Source organism: Aquila chrysaetos, chromosome 3, assembly GCF_900496995.4.
Source record: "Aquila chrysaetos chrysaetos chromosome 3, bAquChr1.4, whole genome shotgun sequence".
Classification (NCBI taxonomy): domain Eukaryota; kingdom Metazoa; phylum Chordata; class Aves; order Accipitriformes; family Accipitridae; genus Aquila; species Aquila chrysaetos.
This window is the reverse complement of record NC_044006.1, coordinates 15,592,407-15,610,196: the sequence shown is the minus strand read 5'-3', so window position 1 is coordinate 15,610,196 and position 17,790 is coordinate 15,592,407. Positions and strand designations below refer to the sequence as shown.

At 43.8% G+C, this 17,790-nt stretch overlaps 1 long non-coding RNA gene across 2 annotated transcripts in view; it reads left to right on the top strand.

Moving 5' to 3' along the window:
* Positions 1-4,354: 4,354 nt before the first annotated feature.
* Positions 4,355-17,790, top strand: part of LOC115339742 — a 29,035-nt gene continuing 15,599 nt past the window's right edge. The window contains exons 1-3 of one of the 2 annotated variants that reach the window (XR_005932122.1): positions 4,355-4,366; positions 14,369-14,709; positions 16,279-16,284. This is a non-coding gene — a long non-coding RNA (uncharacterized LOC115339742). Of the gene's footprint in view, positions 4,367-14,186; positions 14,710-16,278; positions 16,285-17,790 lie in introns of those variants that run through there. The other variant, XR_003922818.2, reaches the window with a different exon arrangement.

Genomic DNA, 17,790 nt, shown 5'->3' with positions numbered 1-17,790 from the left:
AAAGTTTCCATTTTTTCAGCAATAAGGGCCCTAACAGGACAAGTTCTTGTGTTTTTCTCTGAAGTACTACTGACACAATGTCTCAGTGTGAGAAGATGGATTCACATTTCTGTGACTCCAAAATCCATGACGCTGAGAAGGACCATAACAGCAGGACTTTCTCATCATTTTAACAAAATTTCATTACTTTCCATCAGCTCACCAACACAGGTACCTGCTGTAAAAAAACTGCAAGCAGCACTTCTAGAGGAAAAGGAAATTTTAGGCAAGAAGTCCATTTTTCTTAATCAAATATTGTAACTTCTCTGCAGGAGGCTTTATTTCTCCCCAAAACTGCACCAAATACCAGTCAAGGCTTTCCTGGGAAATGACTATAGATAAAAACTGAAGGAAACAAGCAGAGGGGCCCCATCCCAAGACAGTTTTATGTGTAGATGGTCTTTAATTCAGTGCATGTAATTACTGTAATTGTCCAGGAAAGTTCCCTAACTGCTCTGCACAAATCCCCACTCGGGTGTGTAATTTGTTACTTGTGTTTGCAGTTATTAGATGAGTTCACATAACTTCCTCTTTCACTTTACCTGGTAAGAGAGACCCTAGTGATTATAGGAAAGGGTATAGATTTATAGGGACAATCAAGGAAAAGAGGAGTTGTAGATTAAGGATAAAACTCCTTAGGAAGTGCTTTTCTGCAGCTTTGCTGATGGATAAACTGAAATGAAGTAATTAAATCAAAGGGACTGGAAATAAGCAAAGAAGATCCCGAAGCTTGAACTTATGTAATAAATACTTGCCTCTTAGATCTGCCTTTTGTTTGCAGCAGTCAGATCTGCACAGTGTATTAGCAAATGAGTGCATGAAAATTTGTATTTCCAAGCATTTTATTTCTCTTGTAGTCATTTAAATAATGCCAAATTGAGCATGAAGCTGACTGGATGCAATTGCTGTCATCAGAACATCAGAGTGGGTTGGGGAAGGCTATCCTCCCTCCCAGCAGTTGCCCAGCTAGGAAGACTGCTCAAAGGCAGAGTGAGGACATGAAGATGCTATTGCTTGTGTGGTACTAACATTCTCCTTCAGTCAATACCCATCAATGCCTGATTGCACGTTGTTTAACTTCTTCTGTAAATCAAGCAGAATGTGTTAGCCAGGAAACAGAGCTCCTATTGCAAATGGGCATAAGTGGTTCCTCACTCTCCCTTCACACCCATTCTTTATCTCCTAACACCGCTGATACTAATGGTGTTGTGTGTAATAAATAGCAAAGTGAATCAGGGTCAAGCCTGTGTTTTGCAGGAAACACAGTCACATGAAGAGAGCAGAGGAGAGAAAGAAAGAGGATGTTCTTTTTCCTTTTGAAATTATCTGAACATCAGCTCCTCAGCTGGTGTAAAACACTGTGAAGCACCATCAGCATCTGTGCTCCCGTTGGGCTCCACCAGCAGAGGAGCTCACCTGAGTTGTCATGTTGAAAGAAGTTTAACAAGATTAGGAAAAACAGTCACAAGGTGTTAAGGGAACTCCACACTGATCAATATTTCTCATTTATCACCACGTAAATAGTCCTGTTGAGTGGGCTAATTCCTGTTCCACCTGCCAAACAGCTCTTGCAGTAAATTAAATCTGTATGTTAATAGTGCTGCACATGGCTGACAGATCAGCTAAATCTCCCTGTGAAAAGTGGATGTTTCCATCTACACCTGGTTCTTGTGAAATAAGATCGCCTTTGTTACCAGGTAACAATAAAAGGCAGGTTAAATGCCAAGGTACTGATTCAACTTGTACTGAAAATATTCCATGTGAAGAATACTGGGGCAGTACATAGTCCAGGTAAGTTCTTATTTAAACATATAAATGAAATTCAAGTGGCTGGTTGGGGTGAATCTCAGCCTTTGTGAATGATCTGCTTGTAGCACAGGATTTGTCAGAACAAGAATTTTCAAAAAAACAGTATTTTTTTGTCAGTGATGTGGTAGCAGAAAATGGCTGAATTCTGAACAAATAGAACTGTTTTCTTGATAATTTTGTGGTATGAAGCTGTGCAAAAGCAGTCCAGTTTTTCTCACTTTCTTTGTTGTTTCCTGGGGTCAAGTTAAGGTTATCTGGAAGTCCAGAATCCTAAATATTAATTTACCCTTTAAAATTAGAATTTTATCTTGGAATTTTTATTTATTTGTTTGTTTGTTTTTCTGTCCTTCAAAAATAATGGCCTCTTGATCTTAACACTTGGTTACCAGTATGTTTTTCATCAGAAATTTATTAACTGAAGGAATATAGATAGCCAGCCAGCACTGGGAATCAGACAAGATCTCAGCCTGAATGAGCCTCATTCTTTAATATTAAATATGAAATAATAGCATAGTCAATAGTTTTTTGTATTTAAAAAAAATCAGGAAAAATATCTTTTCAATCTTGAAAGTGTGCACATTGTTTGATGTATGTATACTGCTCATAACAAAGAAAGGTGGTGTTTTGCTTTGCCTTGTCTTGATTCTGCTGTCTGAATATTGCAGCAGCATTTAAAATGTAGTGTGAAACCCCAATACTAGTGAAAGAAGCATTAAAACAGCTTTTGACGGCTCGGGGCCAGAATTTAATGGTATTTTGACAGAAAGGGACTTTCCCCTACCCTAACTCATAGAGGGGGTGAATGCACGTACAGGGATACTTTCATTTCCCATCCACTACAAGCATCTTCAAGAGAAAGGACAGGATGGCATAGAGGGTTATGGATTTTTGTAACCTGTTGTCACTTCACTCCACTACTTCTTGCTCAGACGAAGTTTATCTGCACAGTAGACATTGATTTCACTGTATGAAATTGCCTGAAGGTTTAATTAATGTTATGATCAATCTACTTTATTTATTTCTGTCATTGGCTTTAAATTGTTCATGCTCCTGGCTCCTAAACTTGTGTTTGAGAGAGCTCAGTGTAGGAATATCGTACCTGTTAATTCTGCAACATTGCAGCCATTGTGCTTCTCGGCATTGTGTGTCACCCAGCCTGTATCTGCAAAAGTTAGTTTTAGCAGTGAACACTGAGTTTTGTAAAGCGTTTCAGGAACTCCATTTTCAAGTCTCCTTCTATCTATTGTATGTACTTATGTAGAAGGAAATGTATATATTTCTGTACAAATTTTCTATACGTACTTGTGTTGCTTTGTTTATTTATCATGCCTTTTTAATTGTTTTTTTCTTTTCCATTTTGCCCATATATTTTGGATCTGAATCATTCAACACCATAAAGGAGAATTGTCATAAATCAGACGCGTTGTGGTACTTTTCCATCTTTCACACCAGGACTTGGGGAAAAAACATAATTCAAGGCAGATTCTAATTTTGGGGGCAAAACCTTTCCTGGCAAAAAGAATCAACTTCCATTACTTAGGATGTTTTGCAAATCTGAGTTAGTCAAAGGCAAAAATGGAGGACCAAAAAAAAAAAAAAAAGATTTGATTTGACATTCCAAAATAAGATGCCAATGATTTCAGGTTTGACACATTTTTTTCTAGAAATATCCTTCAGTTTCTTTTAGAAATGCTTTTAAAAGCCAACCCTGAAAACATCTTGTGGGTCTAAAAGGAAGCTTGCATCTCCCTAAATCCTGGCCTGCCCCAAGCACAGATTTGCCATTATCTGAGTCTGTTCACATTCCCAGATGCCACGTGTTTCTTACTGAGTGTCTTTCTTAAGAGAAGGAGAATGATAGTACCTATATTTGGTGTAAAATGTCCCTAAAGGGAGAGCATGAAGATATGAAGATTTCTGTACACATTCTGCAGGCTGACCTTGTGAAATGGCGCAGTTTCACGAGTGAAAGAATAGCTGAATGCTTTTGAGCATTGAAACTACTGAAAGACGGTTGAAAAGATTTTGGAAGAGAAAAGGGGGGGGACACACCCAACAAAAAAACCCCACCAAACAAACCCAGCCTGAAAATGCTGCTCCAAAAATAACTGGTTATGTTATGCCCCCACATAGGCTCAGCTCACAAAAGCGCGGTGGCCCCAAAATGCTGTATGTAAAATAAGTGCTGGCCCCCAGATGGTAGCATTAGTGGATGGTCTCATTCTCAACTTGTTTCTAAATGGCTGGTGCATTATTAACTTGTGCTTTTGCCTGCCCCTAAACCTTGTGGGTTTTACCTGTAGAAAAAAAACCTAAATGGGAATCGAAGCGATGGGTTCAGAAGGCAAAAGCTGGCTGCCCAGGTCAGGCAGGCAGCTGTCACAGGGACTGTGCCCATGAGCCAGCCTCCCCGCTGATGTGGGAGGTAAGAGAGGAAAAAAAAAACCAGGTTGCTTTGCTGTCAGTTTTGGCTTCTGGGGAAGGCATGTTTGCACTGGTGCTCTTGGCTGGAGCAGGAGTCTCTCCTGCAGTGCTTACTCTGAAAGGACCTCCGTGAGAGATGTACACCAAGTACAGACAGTGAACGAGCACCCTCCATTGCATGGCCAGTCCCTGGGAGAAGGCTGATGGTAAATCAGAGCAGAGGAAACTGCTTGAAAGAGTTCAGAAAAAATTGTGTGAGAATAACCAGAAAAAACAGCATGGTGCTTCACTGGAAACAGGATGGGATTCTTCTTTTGGGTACTGGCATCGGAGCAAACCTGGGGTACCAGTGGCACCATCACTGTGTGGGTGTGAGAGCCTGCACTGCAATGCAACGATGCAAGGAGCAGCAGACGTGGGGCGCATGGGGCTGAAGCACCACCCAAGATCTCTCCTTTGACCCCAGCAGTTTTACTACCCCTTCCTATCTGCTTTTCTACTGTCTCAAAGTTTGATATGCTGCCAGCTACCTAAATATAATGAATGTGTTTTGCAGGGGGGATGGGGAGAGTAGCGCAGCCTCATAGGACATAGGATTTTTTCACACATCTGTCAACACGGAGAGGAAGCATTCAGCACCGAAATCTCCATGCTTTTTTTTTTTTTCCCCTTCAGCAGTTAGATCCTATAAGCAAATGATACTTCCAAAAGGCTTGTTGAAGGGAAATATTAAATGCTCTGAAACAGGTTTTAGGTTAGTATCAAGGGAGGCTGTAAACTGGCTGTCTAGTAGAGGTGACTCTGTACCTAAAGGCCTTACACAACTGTAAGAGCAACCTTTACCGCCTGACTCTTGAGGCTGAGACTCTCTTGCCTCTGTCCCAAGGACCCTCCTGCTGCTGTCCCACCTGCAGAGCACTGTGGGATCTGCTCAGATCCCCATATCAGCCTGGGACAGCATCCCACAGGAAAAAAATAATTAAAGAAACAACACACAACCCACAGAGCCAAGCAGCTTCATGGAAGGATGAAACTTATACAAACAGAGATCTACAAAAAAACCCCAGAATTAATAAAATATATCCTGCCCATGCATTATGTAACATATCTGCCTGCAGAGTGACATGCCAACTTTAATTTTTACTTTGGCTTGGGAGAACTGGTTGGGATGAAAATGACTGCATGCATTGGTGAGCAGCCACCTGCAAATGTTTACACACACCTTCGTTTCCCCCTCTTTCTTTTTTTTGGGTGTCTGACTTCAGCAGAGGAAATGTGGAAGGGGCTGCAAGTACACAGTTCATTTTTTAATGCCTTGGAGATTTGAATTGAACAGTCTATAATCCAGAGGCAGGCACAAAGGAATAAATGCAGCAGCTGAGACTGGTGGTCTGTCTAGTAGGGACAGATTTGTTGGGTAGGGTTGTAGCAGCAATGCCCTCCTCTCTCTTCTCCCTCTCTCCTCCCTGTTAATGATGCAGTATGTCTTGCTAATGCTGTGTGATTGAAAAGCAGCTGTGATGCTTCACAGCCCACCTCTGTCACCAAAGCAGCTATTCCAGGCCAGTGCTTTTTGTCTCAAGTGTTTCCAGAAGAAAACCACACATGGGTCAGAAATGGAATAACTGCTCTGTGCAGGAAGGTTCTTCTTGGTCCCTCGCAGTATCTGCCTTGCAGACAGAAACAGGATCCTTTCTAGCCCTCCCAGTTTGTGGTCTTCTTAATATACTTCCACATCTTCGGTATCTGCATCTGTTACTGATGCCTCTCCTTTAACAATGCAATGTGACTGTGGGTTCCACAGATCAGCACCTTGCTGTATAGAAACATACATCCTTCCTTCAGTCTGTATTTGCTGTTTTTTTCTTTCCACTGAGTCTGCAAAACTCAAGAGAGAAAAGTCTATCACCAGGGTTAGAAACCTGCTCTGGATATATTGCATATCAAATTTTTAAATCAGACCAGGCAAGTGAGGTGAAGGGTATGTGGTACCCACCAGCTGCAGAATTACAGCTCTTCAGTGAATCATTTTGAGGCCCCTCCTGCCTCAGCTCTCCATCTATAATGGAGAAGAGGTTAAATATTCAGGACAGCAAACAGCAGGAGGAAAATTGGGAAGATTAGAAATGAATGCTCCCACAGTCCCCCCTGGAAGTAGGTGTCGCTGTCACTGGGGCTGTTTCTGTTGCAGCAAATGCTAGGCAGCTCCTTACAGGAGAACCTTCTGCTCAACATAAAGCTGGGTTTTGTACTTTCAGTCTTCAAAACTGCATCAAAGAACAAGTAACAGAGCTTTCCTGCTATAAATATTTGAACAGCAGTTTGTTAATTTTTGTTACTCTCAACATGGATTAATTGCTATTTTATTATCAACCTCAGCTTCTATTAGTTTAGGATTTACATCTTAAATGATAATATCAGACTTTGTCTTGAATAAAACATTTTGTAACCTAGAGGAGTTCATTAAATTCTTGAAGGTGAACTGACAGATTAAAGGCAGCACAAAGATCCTGATGTGTTTTACAATTGCAAGAATACTCATTTGGAGTTTTGTAAAACAACATTGCACATTTCAGATTGTTCAGCTTCAAATAGATAGTGATAAATACTGCTGCCTTTTGAAATGCTGTTGCTCCTTGTTATCTGCCATTAACAGTTAGACTTGTGCACCTATCCTCTCCCTCCTCAAAAGCTAATGAGGTGTCATTTTACATTATTAATCACACAAACAACTAAAGATGTAAGGAAGTAACCCTCTGCATGTTGTTCTTTCACCTAATTAACCTCAACTGGTGTGGGATTATCCCTGTGGTCCCAGCATGAGTGTTTGCAGTGGCACACCTTCCATGGCCAACCATGATTATCCAGTGCTCTGAGCCGAAAGGACAGAAATGGGGCTAAGTCACACTTGTGCTGCTAACTTGATTCCAGTAAGAGATGTAGGCGATTTATCCAAAGGTGGTGGTAAACCCATGGAAAACCTGCTTGTCTGTTGCATTGGGAAGACTCAGATTATGTCTGGAGTAAGACCGTTACTGGAAGTGTATCTACTATAATGTAGGGGAGTCATAATCAGACCCAGAGAGTATGCATACTTATCTGCCAGGAGGCATGAGATTAGTTATTCTTAATTATTCACACCCGGTGTGATTAATTATCTTGTACACACAGGCTAATGAGTGTACAGCTGAGCCTCCTTTCTGGCTCAGGTCTAAAGCCTTGGTCTCTTCTGCCTGCTCTGTGCAGGCTCTGATACCCCACAGCCACCCTGAGCGATCTGCTCTAGCAGAAGATACTGGAGAGGTGGGGTGAGAAGTGCAGGGTTTGGGGCTACCAAGTGCTCCATGCAAAAAACAATGGATATTCTGGCATTGGAATAGACCACTCGGAGCCATTTCTTGGCTTTATCAGGAAATCTGGCATGCTGGGCACAGGAGCTGATCTGCAGAACTTTGTTAGACACTTGCTTTTACTGTAGCAGTCTGTCGTAGGTGGAGGATGGAGTCCCAGGAGAGCTTCTGGCTCTGCTCCTCTACAGGACATTGTCATTGTGGCCATGTCCCAGGGATGGGGATAGAGAGGGTGGGCCGAGGCAGAAGTCTGTGTTCTGAATTTAGAGGACTAAACAAATAAACACATGTGTGAGAAAATAGCACGGGGCTTAATACAGAGACAGGACTCTCAGAAGTATTATTGGAGAGGTTCATTTAATCCCAAAGAGATTCAAAGGGATAATGGCACAGGAGCAGCTCTCCAGACCTTACCCTTGCCTGCTGGAGGTTATGTGGGCTTTCAGATGATTGATTCATCTGCAGAGCTGGGGGGAATTGGATGATCCAGATGACTAACAATGAGATTTAGGGTCAAATTTATTTCACTTGAGGTAGTTAAATCTGATGCTTTTATCCCCTGGGTCTTCTGTCAGAACTTAATCCAAGTTAGTGATGAACACAAGTTTTTCCTGTTGGGGGATGTTTAGCGACCTTACATGAAGTGGTCTTGGCAAGTCAGACAAGCAGGCGGTCTGAATAAAAAAGATGGCTGATATAACAGGGAGCGTTGGGGTCAGTTTTTCCTGCAGAGGGGTATGTAGTATTGGAAAAGCTTTTACTGCTACTCTTAGCATTATACTGGCTCAACAGCTGTACAGGAAAATGTCTCTCAAGGGCACAGTCAAATCAGCACTTCTTCGCATTTGTTTTTACTCCGTGATTTTGCCTTCAAACAGGAGGGTCTGAGTAACACTACCTATTCTGAAGTTAAACGTGTAATCATTGCATGAGCAGACTGTCTAATTCTGGGTTTTCTCCCAGTGCACAGGGTTGGGTATGCTTCTCCAGTCCCAGCTCTGCATTTCTTTGACTCTGAGAATCTCTGCCTTTTTTAAAAAAATGCAGAATGTTTTTTTGCTCAAGATTGCTTGGAAAAATCTTGAGTCTTCCCCTCACATATGCTGCAGATGCAGAAACTGGAGGCATCTATAAACCATCCCCATTTAAAAAGAGACCACTTGAGCTCTAAGCCTGCCCAGTGATTTTCCCAGGATTTGGGGGTTTCGAAACCCTGGGGAGCGGCCCTGAATCCTTACCAAGGAGGACAGGAGCAGGCAATCACCAACTCATGATTAAGGAGGAGGCAACATGGGGGCAAGGAGTGGGAAACTGGGAGGGTGGCAGCCAGCAGGAGTGGGAGAAGGAGATATATCCCTGACTTTGAGCCATGCCTGCTTGTTTCTCCAGTGGAGCACAGCTGAGCAGAGACCCACCACTATGGTAATCCCCCAGCCAGTAGCCTGGGCTTGCTGCCACTGCTGAGCCATCCCTCAGAAACTGCAGCATGAGGACTGCTGAAGTGTGCTTATATGGAGGGGACTCTGGGCCCAAGGGGAGTTGTGGTGTTGCCTCTGCGTAGGCTCTGAAATTGATACTTTAATTACATTAATTAGGTGGGCATGCTTTACATTGCAATTGTGTTTTCATGGCTATTTAAAGTCTGTTTAAATGTTTGCAGAGCTTTTATGGCTGTTAATTAACAACTGGATGCAAATATGTAGAAGATGAGAATGCACATCCATCCTACAAGGGGAGACAATATCCCTGCTGACAAATGGTGATCGCTGCGCCTGCCCTAAGGAGCTTATTCCCATGGGCTGCTAGCAACAGGGCTGGGACTTTGCTTTTAGGCAATGTGGTACTGTAGTCCACCAAGATCCCAGTGAAATCCAGATCTAAGCAAATTTCTGCCCAAGATGCTTAAAATGTGCTGGGAATAGAGGCAGTTGAGTTAAGTGTGCACAGGGTTCATGGTAAGTGGAGGGGTTGCTTAAGCAAGGGGAGCAATTTTATCTGAAAAGGCAAGGGCCAAAAGCTATTTTTCATGCAGGAGCCAAGCTAATCCAAATTCATAGAGGTTCACACTGAGATCTGGTCCCAGTCCAGAAATAGTTTTAGCTGTCCTTTACAGAGGGAGAATAAAATCAGCATTGCCTTGGGTGACACCATTTGTGTCTCCCTGGCATGGTTTGGATATTCTGTGGTGCATCGTTCTGAGATTTTACAAGAAAAAAAAAATACACTTGTGGAAATAAAATGTCTGTGGTATCTTGGGATGTTTCATCAAAGCAGAAAGTGCTGCTGGATTTTACAGAGGGAGCAATGGATGCTCTCCAAGTCAGGTGAACCCACAAGGCCTCCTAGAAGGGGTGGGTACCAGATGTTGCCGACCTCGCTTGGTGCTCCTTTCACTTTTAAAGTTAACCTTTATGGAAAAACTAACACAAAACATATTCTGGTTATAGTAATTAATTTTAGGGCTTACTACTAATTAGATCCATGAACAATGTAGTCTTCCCCTCATTTCAGTTGGACTCACTGGAATTAAATAATGTGTTTCTATAAAAATAGCTCCTTTTCTTCTTACTTTGATCACTTCTGGCTGCTTTGGCCTCAGATTTGGATGTTCTGTCAGGTGATTGCAGGAAGTTGCTGGCTGCTTTGGCCTCAGATTTGGATGTTCTGTCAGGTGATGCCAGGAAGCTGCATTTTTTTAATAATGTAACAGGACACTGAAATAGGGGGGTGATAGATGTAGCTCTCCATTGATGCCATGAGGTTACAAACAGGACAGGGAAATCAATGCAGAGGTTTTTCATGGCTGAACATTTCCAGGTTGTTGTTAACTTGTAACCCGGTGGTGCAGAGCGTGTTGTGTAGGCAGGGAGTGGGGCCATGTGGGGGCATGTTACATGCTATTTGCTCCCTAAGAATATTATTCTGTAAGCATCTTTAGGCAAAAGGCACCTTGCAGTTGACTGTGAATTCCCAGATGTGCCTAAAGCTAGACAAATACTGTTGGGTTTTTTTTCCTTCTTCCAAACTGAAACACTAGAGAAAAAAAAGATTCAGCTCAAAGAAAACCAGAAAATGATCCTGTGTCTTTCAGGGATTAAGACCTAAACAGCTGCCACTGCCTTCTGAAATGCACTTTTTGTGACTCCCAAGTGTTCTGTGTCCCATTAACAAGAAATTTTGTCTTATTTTGGAGTGTTCCTCTTTTTAATTTGAAAATATCAACCTAAAACAAAAAGGAAGAAGTTTTCACTAGAAAATATTGGCCCAAAAAGTTTTAGTTTCAAACACTTTCTCATTTTGCCAATGCCATGCAAATCCAAGTGGCACTGATCCTTTTGCAAACCTGACTTTCATTGGATTGACTATAACTCGTCAAAAAAACCCATTGCTCACTCTTGCCTATAATATCACAGCCGAATGGGCTGCTGAATTGGTCCTCTCTGATGTAGTGCTTTGGCCAAGGATCTGAGCCCTTCTCTGTGCACTCAGCCAGGCTTGTGTGGCAAGGACAGACAGGGAATACGTGTCTCCGAATGCTCCATTATTGCCTGCTTGCAGCTGCTCAGGACTCCTTGCAATGAAAAACACAGCAGCAGATGCACAGACACAAAGCTGTGTCAGGACACCCAGGACACATCCTACCCCCTTCCAGCTTGCAGGGTATAGAATCAGAATCATAGAATGGTTTGGGTTGGAAGGGACCTTAAAGATCACCTAGTTCCAACCCCCCTGCCATGGCAGGGACACCTTCCACTAGACCAGGTTTCTCCAAGCCCCATCCAACCTGGCCTTGAATACTTCCAGGGATGGGGCAGCCACAACTTCTCTGGGCAACCTGGTCCAGTGTCTCAACACTCTCACAGTAAGTGGAGAAGAACTTCTTCCCTACATGTAATCTAGATCTGCCTTCTTTCAGTTTAAAGGCATTACCCCTTGTCCTATCACTACATGCCCTTGTAAAAAGTGCCTCTCCGGCTTTCTTATAGGCCCCCTTTAGGTACTGGAAGGCTGCTATAAGGTCTTCCCAGAGCCTTCTCTTCTCCAGGCTGAACAACCACAACTCTCTCAGCCTGTCTCCATAGGAGAGGTGTTCCAGCCCTCTGATCATTTTGGTTGCCTCCTCTGGACTCACTCCAACAGGTCCATGTCCTTCCCATGTTGGTGGCCCCAGAGCTGAATGCAGTACTGCAGGCGGGGTCTCACGAGAGCGGAGTAGAGGGGCAGAATCACCTCCCTCTACCTGCTGGTCATGCTTCTACTTGAGCTTTACTGCTTGAGCATTTTTCTGATTGGCCACTGCTTTCCCCAAACTCCCTCCTCCTTTCCTCTTTCTCTTCCAGTTTTCTCAGGCTCCTTCTAGCTAGTGCACCATAGATTTGCACTCCCTCTTTGGCCTGGCAGCAGCAGCAGAAGCCAATGAAACTCAAACATATTTGCTGCTACGTTCATGGAAGTCATTGACCCTTTGCCGTGGTTTAACCCCAGCCAGCAACTAAGCACCATGCGGCCGCTCACTCACTCCCCCCCCCCACCCAGTGGGATGGCGGAGAAAATTGGGAAAAAGAAGCAAAACCCACGGGTTGAGATAAGAACGGTTTAATAGAACAGAAAAGAAGAAACTAATAATGATAACACTAATAAAATGACAACAGCAATAATGAAAGGATTGGAATGTACAAATGATGTGCGGTGCAATTGCTCACCACCCACCGACCGGCACCCCACTAGTCCCCGAGCAGCGATTCCCCCCCCACTTCCCAGTTCCTATACTAGATGGGACGTCACATGGTATGGAATACCCCGTTGGCCAGTTTGGGTCAGCTGCCCTGGCTGTGTCCTGTGCCAACTTCTTGTGCCCCTCCAGCTTTCTCGCTGGCTGGGCATGAGAAGCTGAAAAATCCTTGACATTAGTCTAAACACTACTTAGCAACAACTGAAAACATCAGTGTTATCAACATTCTTCACATACTGAACTCAAAACATAGCACCGTACCAGCTGCTAGGAAGACAGTTAACTCTATCCCAGCTGAAACTAGGACACCCTTCCTCTTTTGTCCCTTTGCCATGGTTCTGTGCAAGCTTATACAAAAATCTAGTGAGGATCTGTGCTTGAGAAATCACTCCTCTCCTGCATTACTGAGCCAAATTTGGAAGACATCTGAATTTCGCCTAATGCAAAGCCTTTTAGTCTCCATCAAAATTTTCTTAAACCAACGTTATGCTTGTGGAAGAGCATTTTTGTTCATCTGATTCCTACAACCAGAAACAGGAAAGGACATACAAAATGATGCAAGTTGAGGACATGCTCATCTTCCCATGAGTTGTATCTTTGCTCCTTCCTTGGCAGGTTTGTTCAGATGGTTTTGTCTCGGGTGCTTGTGGCAGCAGGTGAAAAGAGAGTGTGTCCAAATAAGAGAGTTGAGTTTTCCTATGGGGATGTATAGCTCAACTCACATAATGCCTCACTGCTGTATCTGGCATCCGAGCCAGTACCATCCATCCAGCTCCCCAGTACCCTGGAGCACAGATGGGCTTTGGTAAAGGGCTGAAGAGCAGGTAGAGCTGGGGAGGCACGTTGCCATGCCAGGCAGTGTCACAGCCCCCTCTGTCCTTTCTGCTGCCAGCACTAGATAGCACACTGGGACCCAAACAGTCTGCTTATAAAATAACAAAGATTAATCTTCCTTTTTTCATCTTCTTTTGACTTTCAGTATAAATTACCTCATCTGAGGTGTCACTAGAAATTGATTTGTTATGCTAAATACTTGCCAAATAAATAATGAGCTCCCAAATTAGTCTATATGCAATAAGACAAGGAGTGAATTATTTCTAGTGATTCCTTTTATCATGCACAGATTAAATTATTTCAGTGCTCTGATTCCCAGGGCTGGGCTGTCTCCGAAAAATGTGCTGGTGACACTTAAAAACACCAAGCCCCGCTCTGTGCTCTTTTATGATATTAAATGTCACCACTTCCCTCATTTTATCACATTATTACAGCCTTTTCTTGCCTGGAAGGAATCAAACTAATGAAAACTGAAAGAATCCAAGGTGTCTGCCCGTACATCTCTCATAAAATCATCCTCTACATTACAGAACAAGTTCCGAGGTGATGCCATGAGGCAAAAGACCAAACTGATTTAAATAAGGTTGATTACAGCCTTTCCAAAAAAACCCAACCCAACTAAACCTGAGCAATATTGATATTTATTTTAAGGTACTGATAAAGAGACCAGAAATTTTATTTAGCAAAATTTCTTCCTTTTCCTACCATGGCACTTGTAAGCATGGAGCAGAGGACATTGGTAATGGAGTATGAAACTGCTCCCGGGCCAGCAGTGTCTAAAATCCCCTCTGTATTGTCTGCCAGCAGTGCAGAGGGCCTTGGTGAAATGAGCTGGGGATATTGAAAGCAGTGTCACACCTGGCACTGTTGGCAGAAAAGCCAACAAGCGAACAAGCTGTGGAGACTGGACAGCCCTGTGGTCCTTAAATGTGATGGGTGGAAGTGTAGCTGCCTTAAAGCCAGCTCTTCACCTTGTCACTCCTTGTCCTGATCCAATATCGGGGAGGGTTCTTAAACGATCCCAAGAGCGAGATTAAGACACAAACGAGGTCAGATGCCGTACAACCTTACAAGTTTTATTTCGTATAACAACTGGTAATAGTGACAGGACAGAGGGAAGAAGAAAGGAAAAGGAGAGGCAGTCATAAGCAAGAAAACAGGAGAGATGCAGCAAGACTAGTTACCACCACCATGAAGCCAGCAACATCCTGTTGGCTCGGTCTTGGTGCAGGTGATGGAGGTCCAAGTTCCAGGTTCCAGCAGACAGACGATGGCAAAGTCCCAGTTCCAAGCACTGATTTTCAATCGCTTGCAGTTCCTTTCAGTTCCTTTTTCAAGGGAGGAGTACGCAGTTTTTCCGAAGAGTCCAGCCATTTCCACAGAGACTGCTAGCTTCAGGCGGATATGGTGGTTTCTTCAGGGCCTTCAGCGCCTACTCCCCCACAGCAACAGGATGCTGAGGCTAGCAAATGGTCAGCAATGTCGAGACAAATATAGTCCAACACAGTCTCTTACACTCCTGTACGCAACAAACTTAGACATGTTTGACCTTGAGGACTACAGGAAGAACTATGGCTCTTACTCTCATATGCATCTTCTAAACCAGATGAGATGAGAACAGATTGCTAACAGTTACCGACACTCAGCGTGACACCTTCGGGGAAATGAATTCAGGTCTTCAGAGCTTCCTCCTGGTGTCCATCTTTGCTGGACCACAGCTCCTGTCTCTCTGTGCCACCATTCCAGGCTGTCATTCTTCTGCAGGCAAAGAGGATTTCTCCACAGCATCCACCACTCGGTTCTTCAGCCCAACACCTGGGAGATGCAGTCCTGGCAGCTAAGGCTCACCTCGGGCTCAAGAGGCACAAGTCACTTTGGAAGATGGGTCAGAGGACCCAGTTACGATTGCTGCACTAAATCACCTGTTTCTCTTCATTGACTGTAAAAAGTCCTGGTGGGATTCTCTTCCTCGACTGAAGCTTGCTGCTGCAAATGTGCAACAGAGAAAAGAGAGACAAAAAACTGAGGAAGGTGGAAAACTTTGAAGAAACCCTTATTCTAAAACAAGGAGAAACATCTTCACCACTGGCTGCTTTTGATGCAGAATTTTCTGCTGTAAAACGAGATACTATTGGGATTGCATTAGGCAGCTAATACCACTTTTCAATAGTGGGATGTGTCCACTAATGCTTGAAGATGCTTATTACTATTTATTGATATATAAAGCTGCTATATGAGTTTTATTTAAAGGCATGCCAGGCACAATTACTGTAATTTGTTATTGTAACAAAAGAATTTCCTATTATACTAATGTCACCTTGCTAAAGCTGTCTTGATATTTTTTTCCTGTAATGTCTTGCTACAGAGGGTAATTCAGCACAGCTGTTCAGTTCAGTATTTTCTTTGTGCCACTCACTGAGATTACTTGACTTGCAGGTGACTTGGATTATGAATTACAATTCAAGCCACCTAAAACAAAGTATTGCTGCACAGAGAGTACCTAAATGATTGCTTATTAGGTGTCTGAATTCTTTAACTCTCCCCTGGCACTCAGGTCCAACGCTCTATGCTTGGAGCACAGTCAGAGGCTGCTGTGATGTGTGTCTGCTCCCAATCTGCTGCTCCTACAGAGGGTTTTGCCTTTATGAGAAGCATTTCCCCATTGCTGCACAAACCAGAAAGTCTAGGAAGTTACCACATTTGAGCAACTTTGAATAAGCATCTTCTAGAACCCCAGAACTTTCTAGAGAGTGCTCTGCCAACTAGAGATCTCTGTAGCTGGGACTGGCTGAAGCATTGCAAGGAGGTATCTGCAGCTTAACATTTAAATTTCTTAGCCTGCAGTCCTCATACGTAGCCAGAAATACCTTTGATATAAGATTGGGCAGTAGGTTGGATGGCAATTTGCTTGCCAGTTCATTCCTCTTGCTATAAGCCAATGATCAGGTGCTTTCTAGCCCTGTATGTAGCACTGCTATAAAGTAATTGCTTAAATCTTTCCATGGAATTGACAGTCAAACTGCTGTGGTCACACCCCTTATATTATAAGATTTCCCCTTTGAAATGAGCTCCACTGCTAATTCTGCAGAGCTATTAGTATATGAACTGCAGGGGAAGCTTTACACTCCAAGCGTCTGCAGCATGGATCACACCAAGTGGGATTGCAAGTTGCTGCCACCACTGCTCTGCAGAGCCTGGTGCAGAATTGGTCCTGAGGGTGGCCTAAGGGGAAAGTGTAAGTCTGGATGCCAGGGCTGCACTTGCAGCTCCTTTCCAGAAGACATGGAGTGGCAATGGTGTGTGTGACAACTGGTAGGTGGCTTGGAGGTCCAGCCACCTGGTGAATCACCCACCGTGCATGTGGGACAGGATCTGTGGCATTGCAGAGCTGGAAAACACATCCTATATGTTTGGGACACCAAACACAAGCTCATAGCATCTTACGTATTCACCTGGCCCAGATGTGCACTTGGGTTGAGTGGTGACACCAGTCAGCAGGTACAGTAGCGCAGGCAAGGGTGGTGTGGCCGTGCAGTGTCCTCACCCAGGCAGGGAAATTGCATGTTCAGGCCTTGCTGCTCCCATAACCCATTCTGTCAGCTGTTGCTCAGCCAGCCTGTGTGTCCTGAAATGATGAATCTGAACGTTTAAAAAGCTTGAAAATGACTATAGTCACTTGGCAACTTCATGCCATAATGCGTTTTGCATGTGTTTTAACTGCTTTCTGCCTTTCTATTTTTTTTTATAGTCACGATTTCTTTTTTTCTCTGCATCTGAAAGCGCTTTGTTTACACATTTCTTTCTTTCAGTTTTTTTAAGGGAAGAGCTTTCTTAAAGTTGGATTTCAGTAGTCCTGGTCAGAGTCAATGTTCCCTTGCAGAAACCAGGTGACTCCCACCAATTGGCTCAATGCAGACTGGCAAACTGGTCTCTATAGATGCATGGATCTGTTTGTACAGGTCTGCCTGGGATGTATTCCCCTGGCAATGCCTAGCTCTGCTGCCATTTCCTTGTAGAAAGCTGAATGTATTTTAGACCCTGAGGGTGGCAGTTGCTGTCACATATTCCTAAAATGGGTGGTCACTTTAGGGTATGGCTGGATTAGAGGATGGATGGCTGCAACAGAGGATAGGGGCAAATGAAGGGTGAATGGGAATGGGGATGGAGGCAGGCAAGAGGCAGCCTTTGCTGCTGTGCAGTGATGCTCCCAGAGTCCCAGGGTGACCCTGGGCTTCAGGCACTTGCCTGGGGCTGCACCAAGGCAGGAGCTCATCCTGCTTCTTACAGAGCTGCTGGTTGCCCTGTGTTGGAAGGTTATGGCACTGGTCTCTAGCTGTGGTAAGGCTACTTCTAGTAATGTTGGTGAATCGTGTGGTTACCATGGTGATGAGAGCCCTGGGAAAAGCTATCCATGAGCAAACACATCTCCTTTGCCAGTGGGATTTTTGTGAAAAACAAGTGGCCAGAGCAATGGGATGGGGCTAGACTGTGTGTGGTTAGAGATGCACTGGGTGGGCTTGGAAAGCTCCAGGCAAGTGTTGGTGATCAGAGATGGAGCAGACAAGGGTGACTGCTGCCCTGCTGCAACACAAGCCTTGGGGA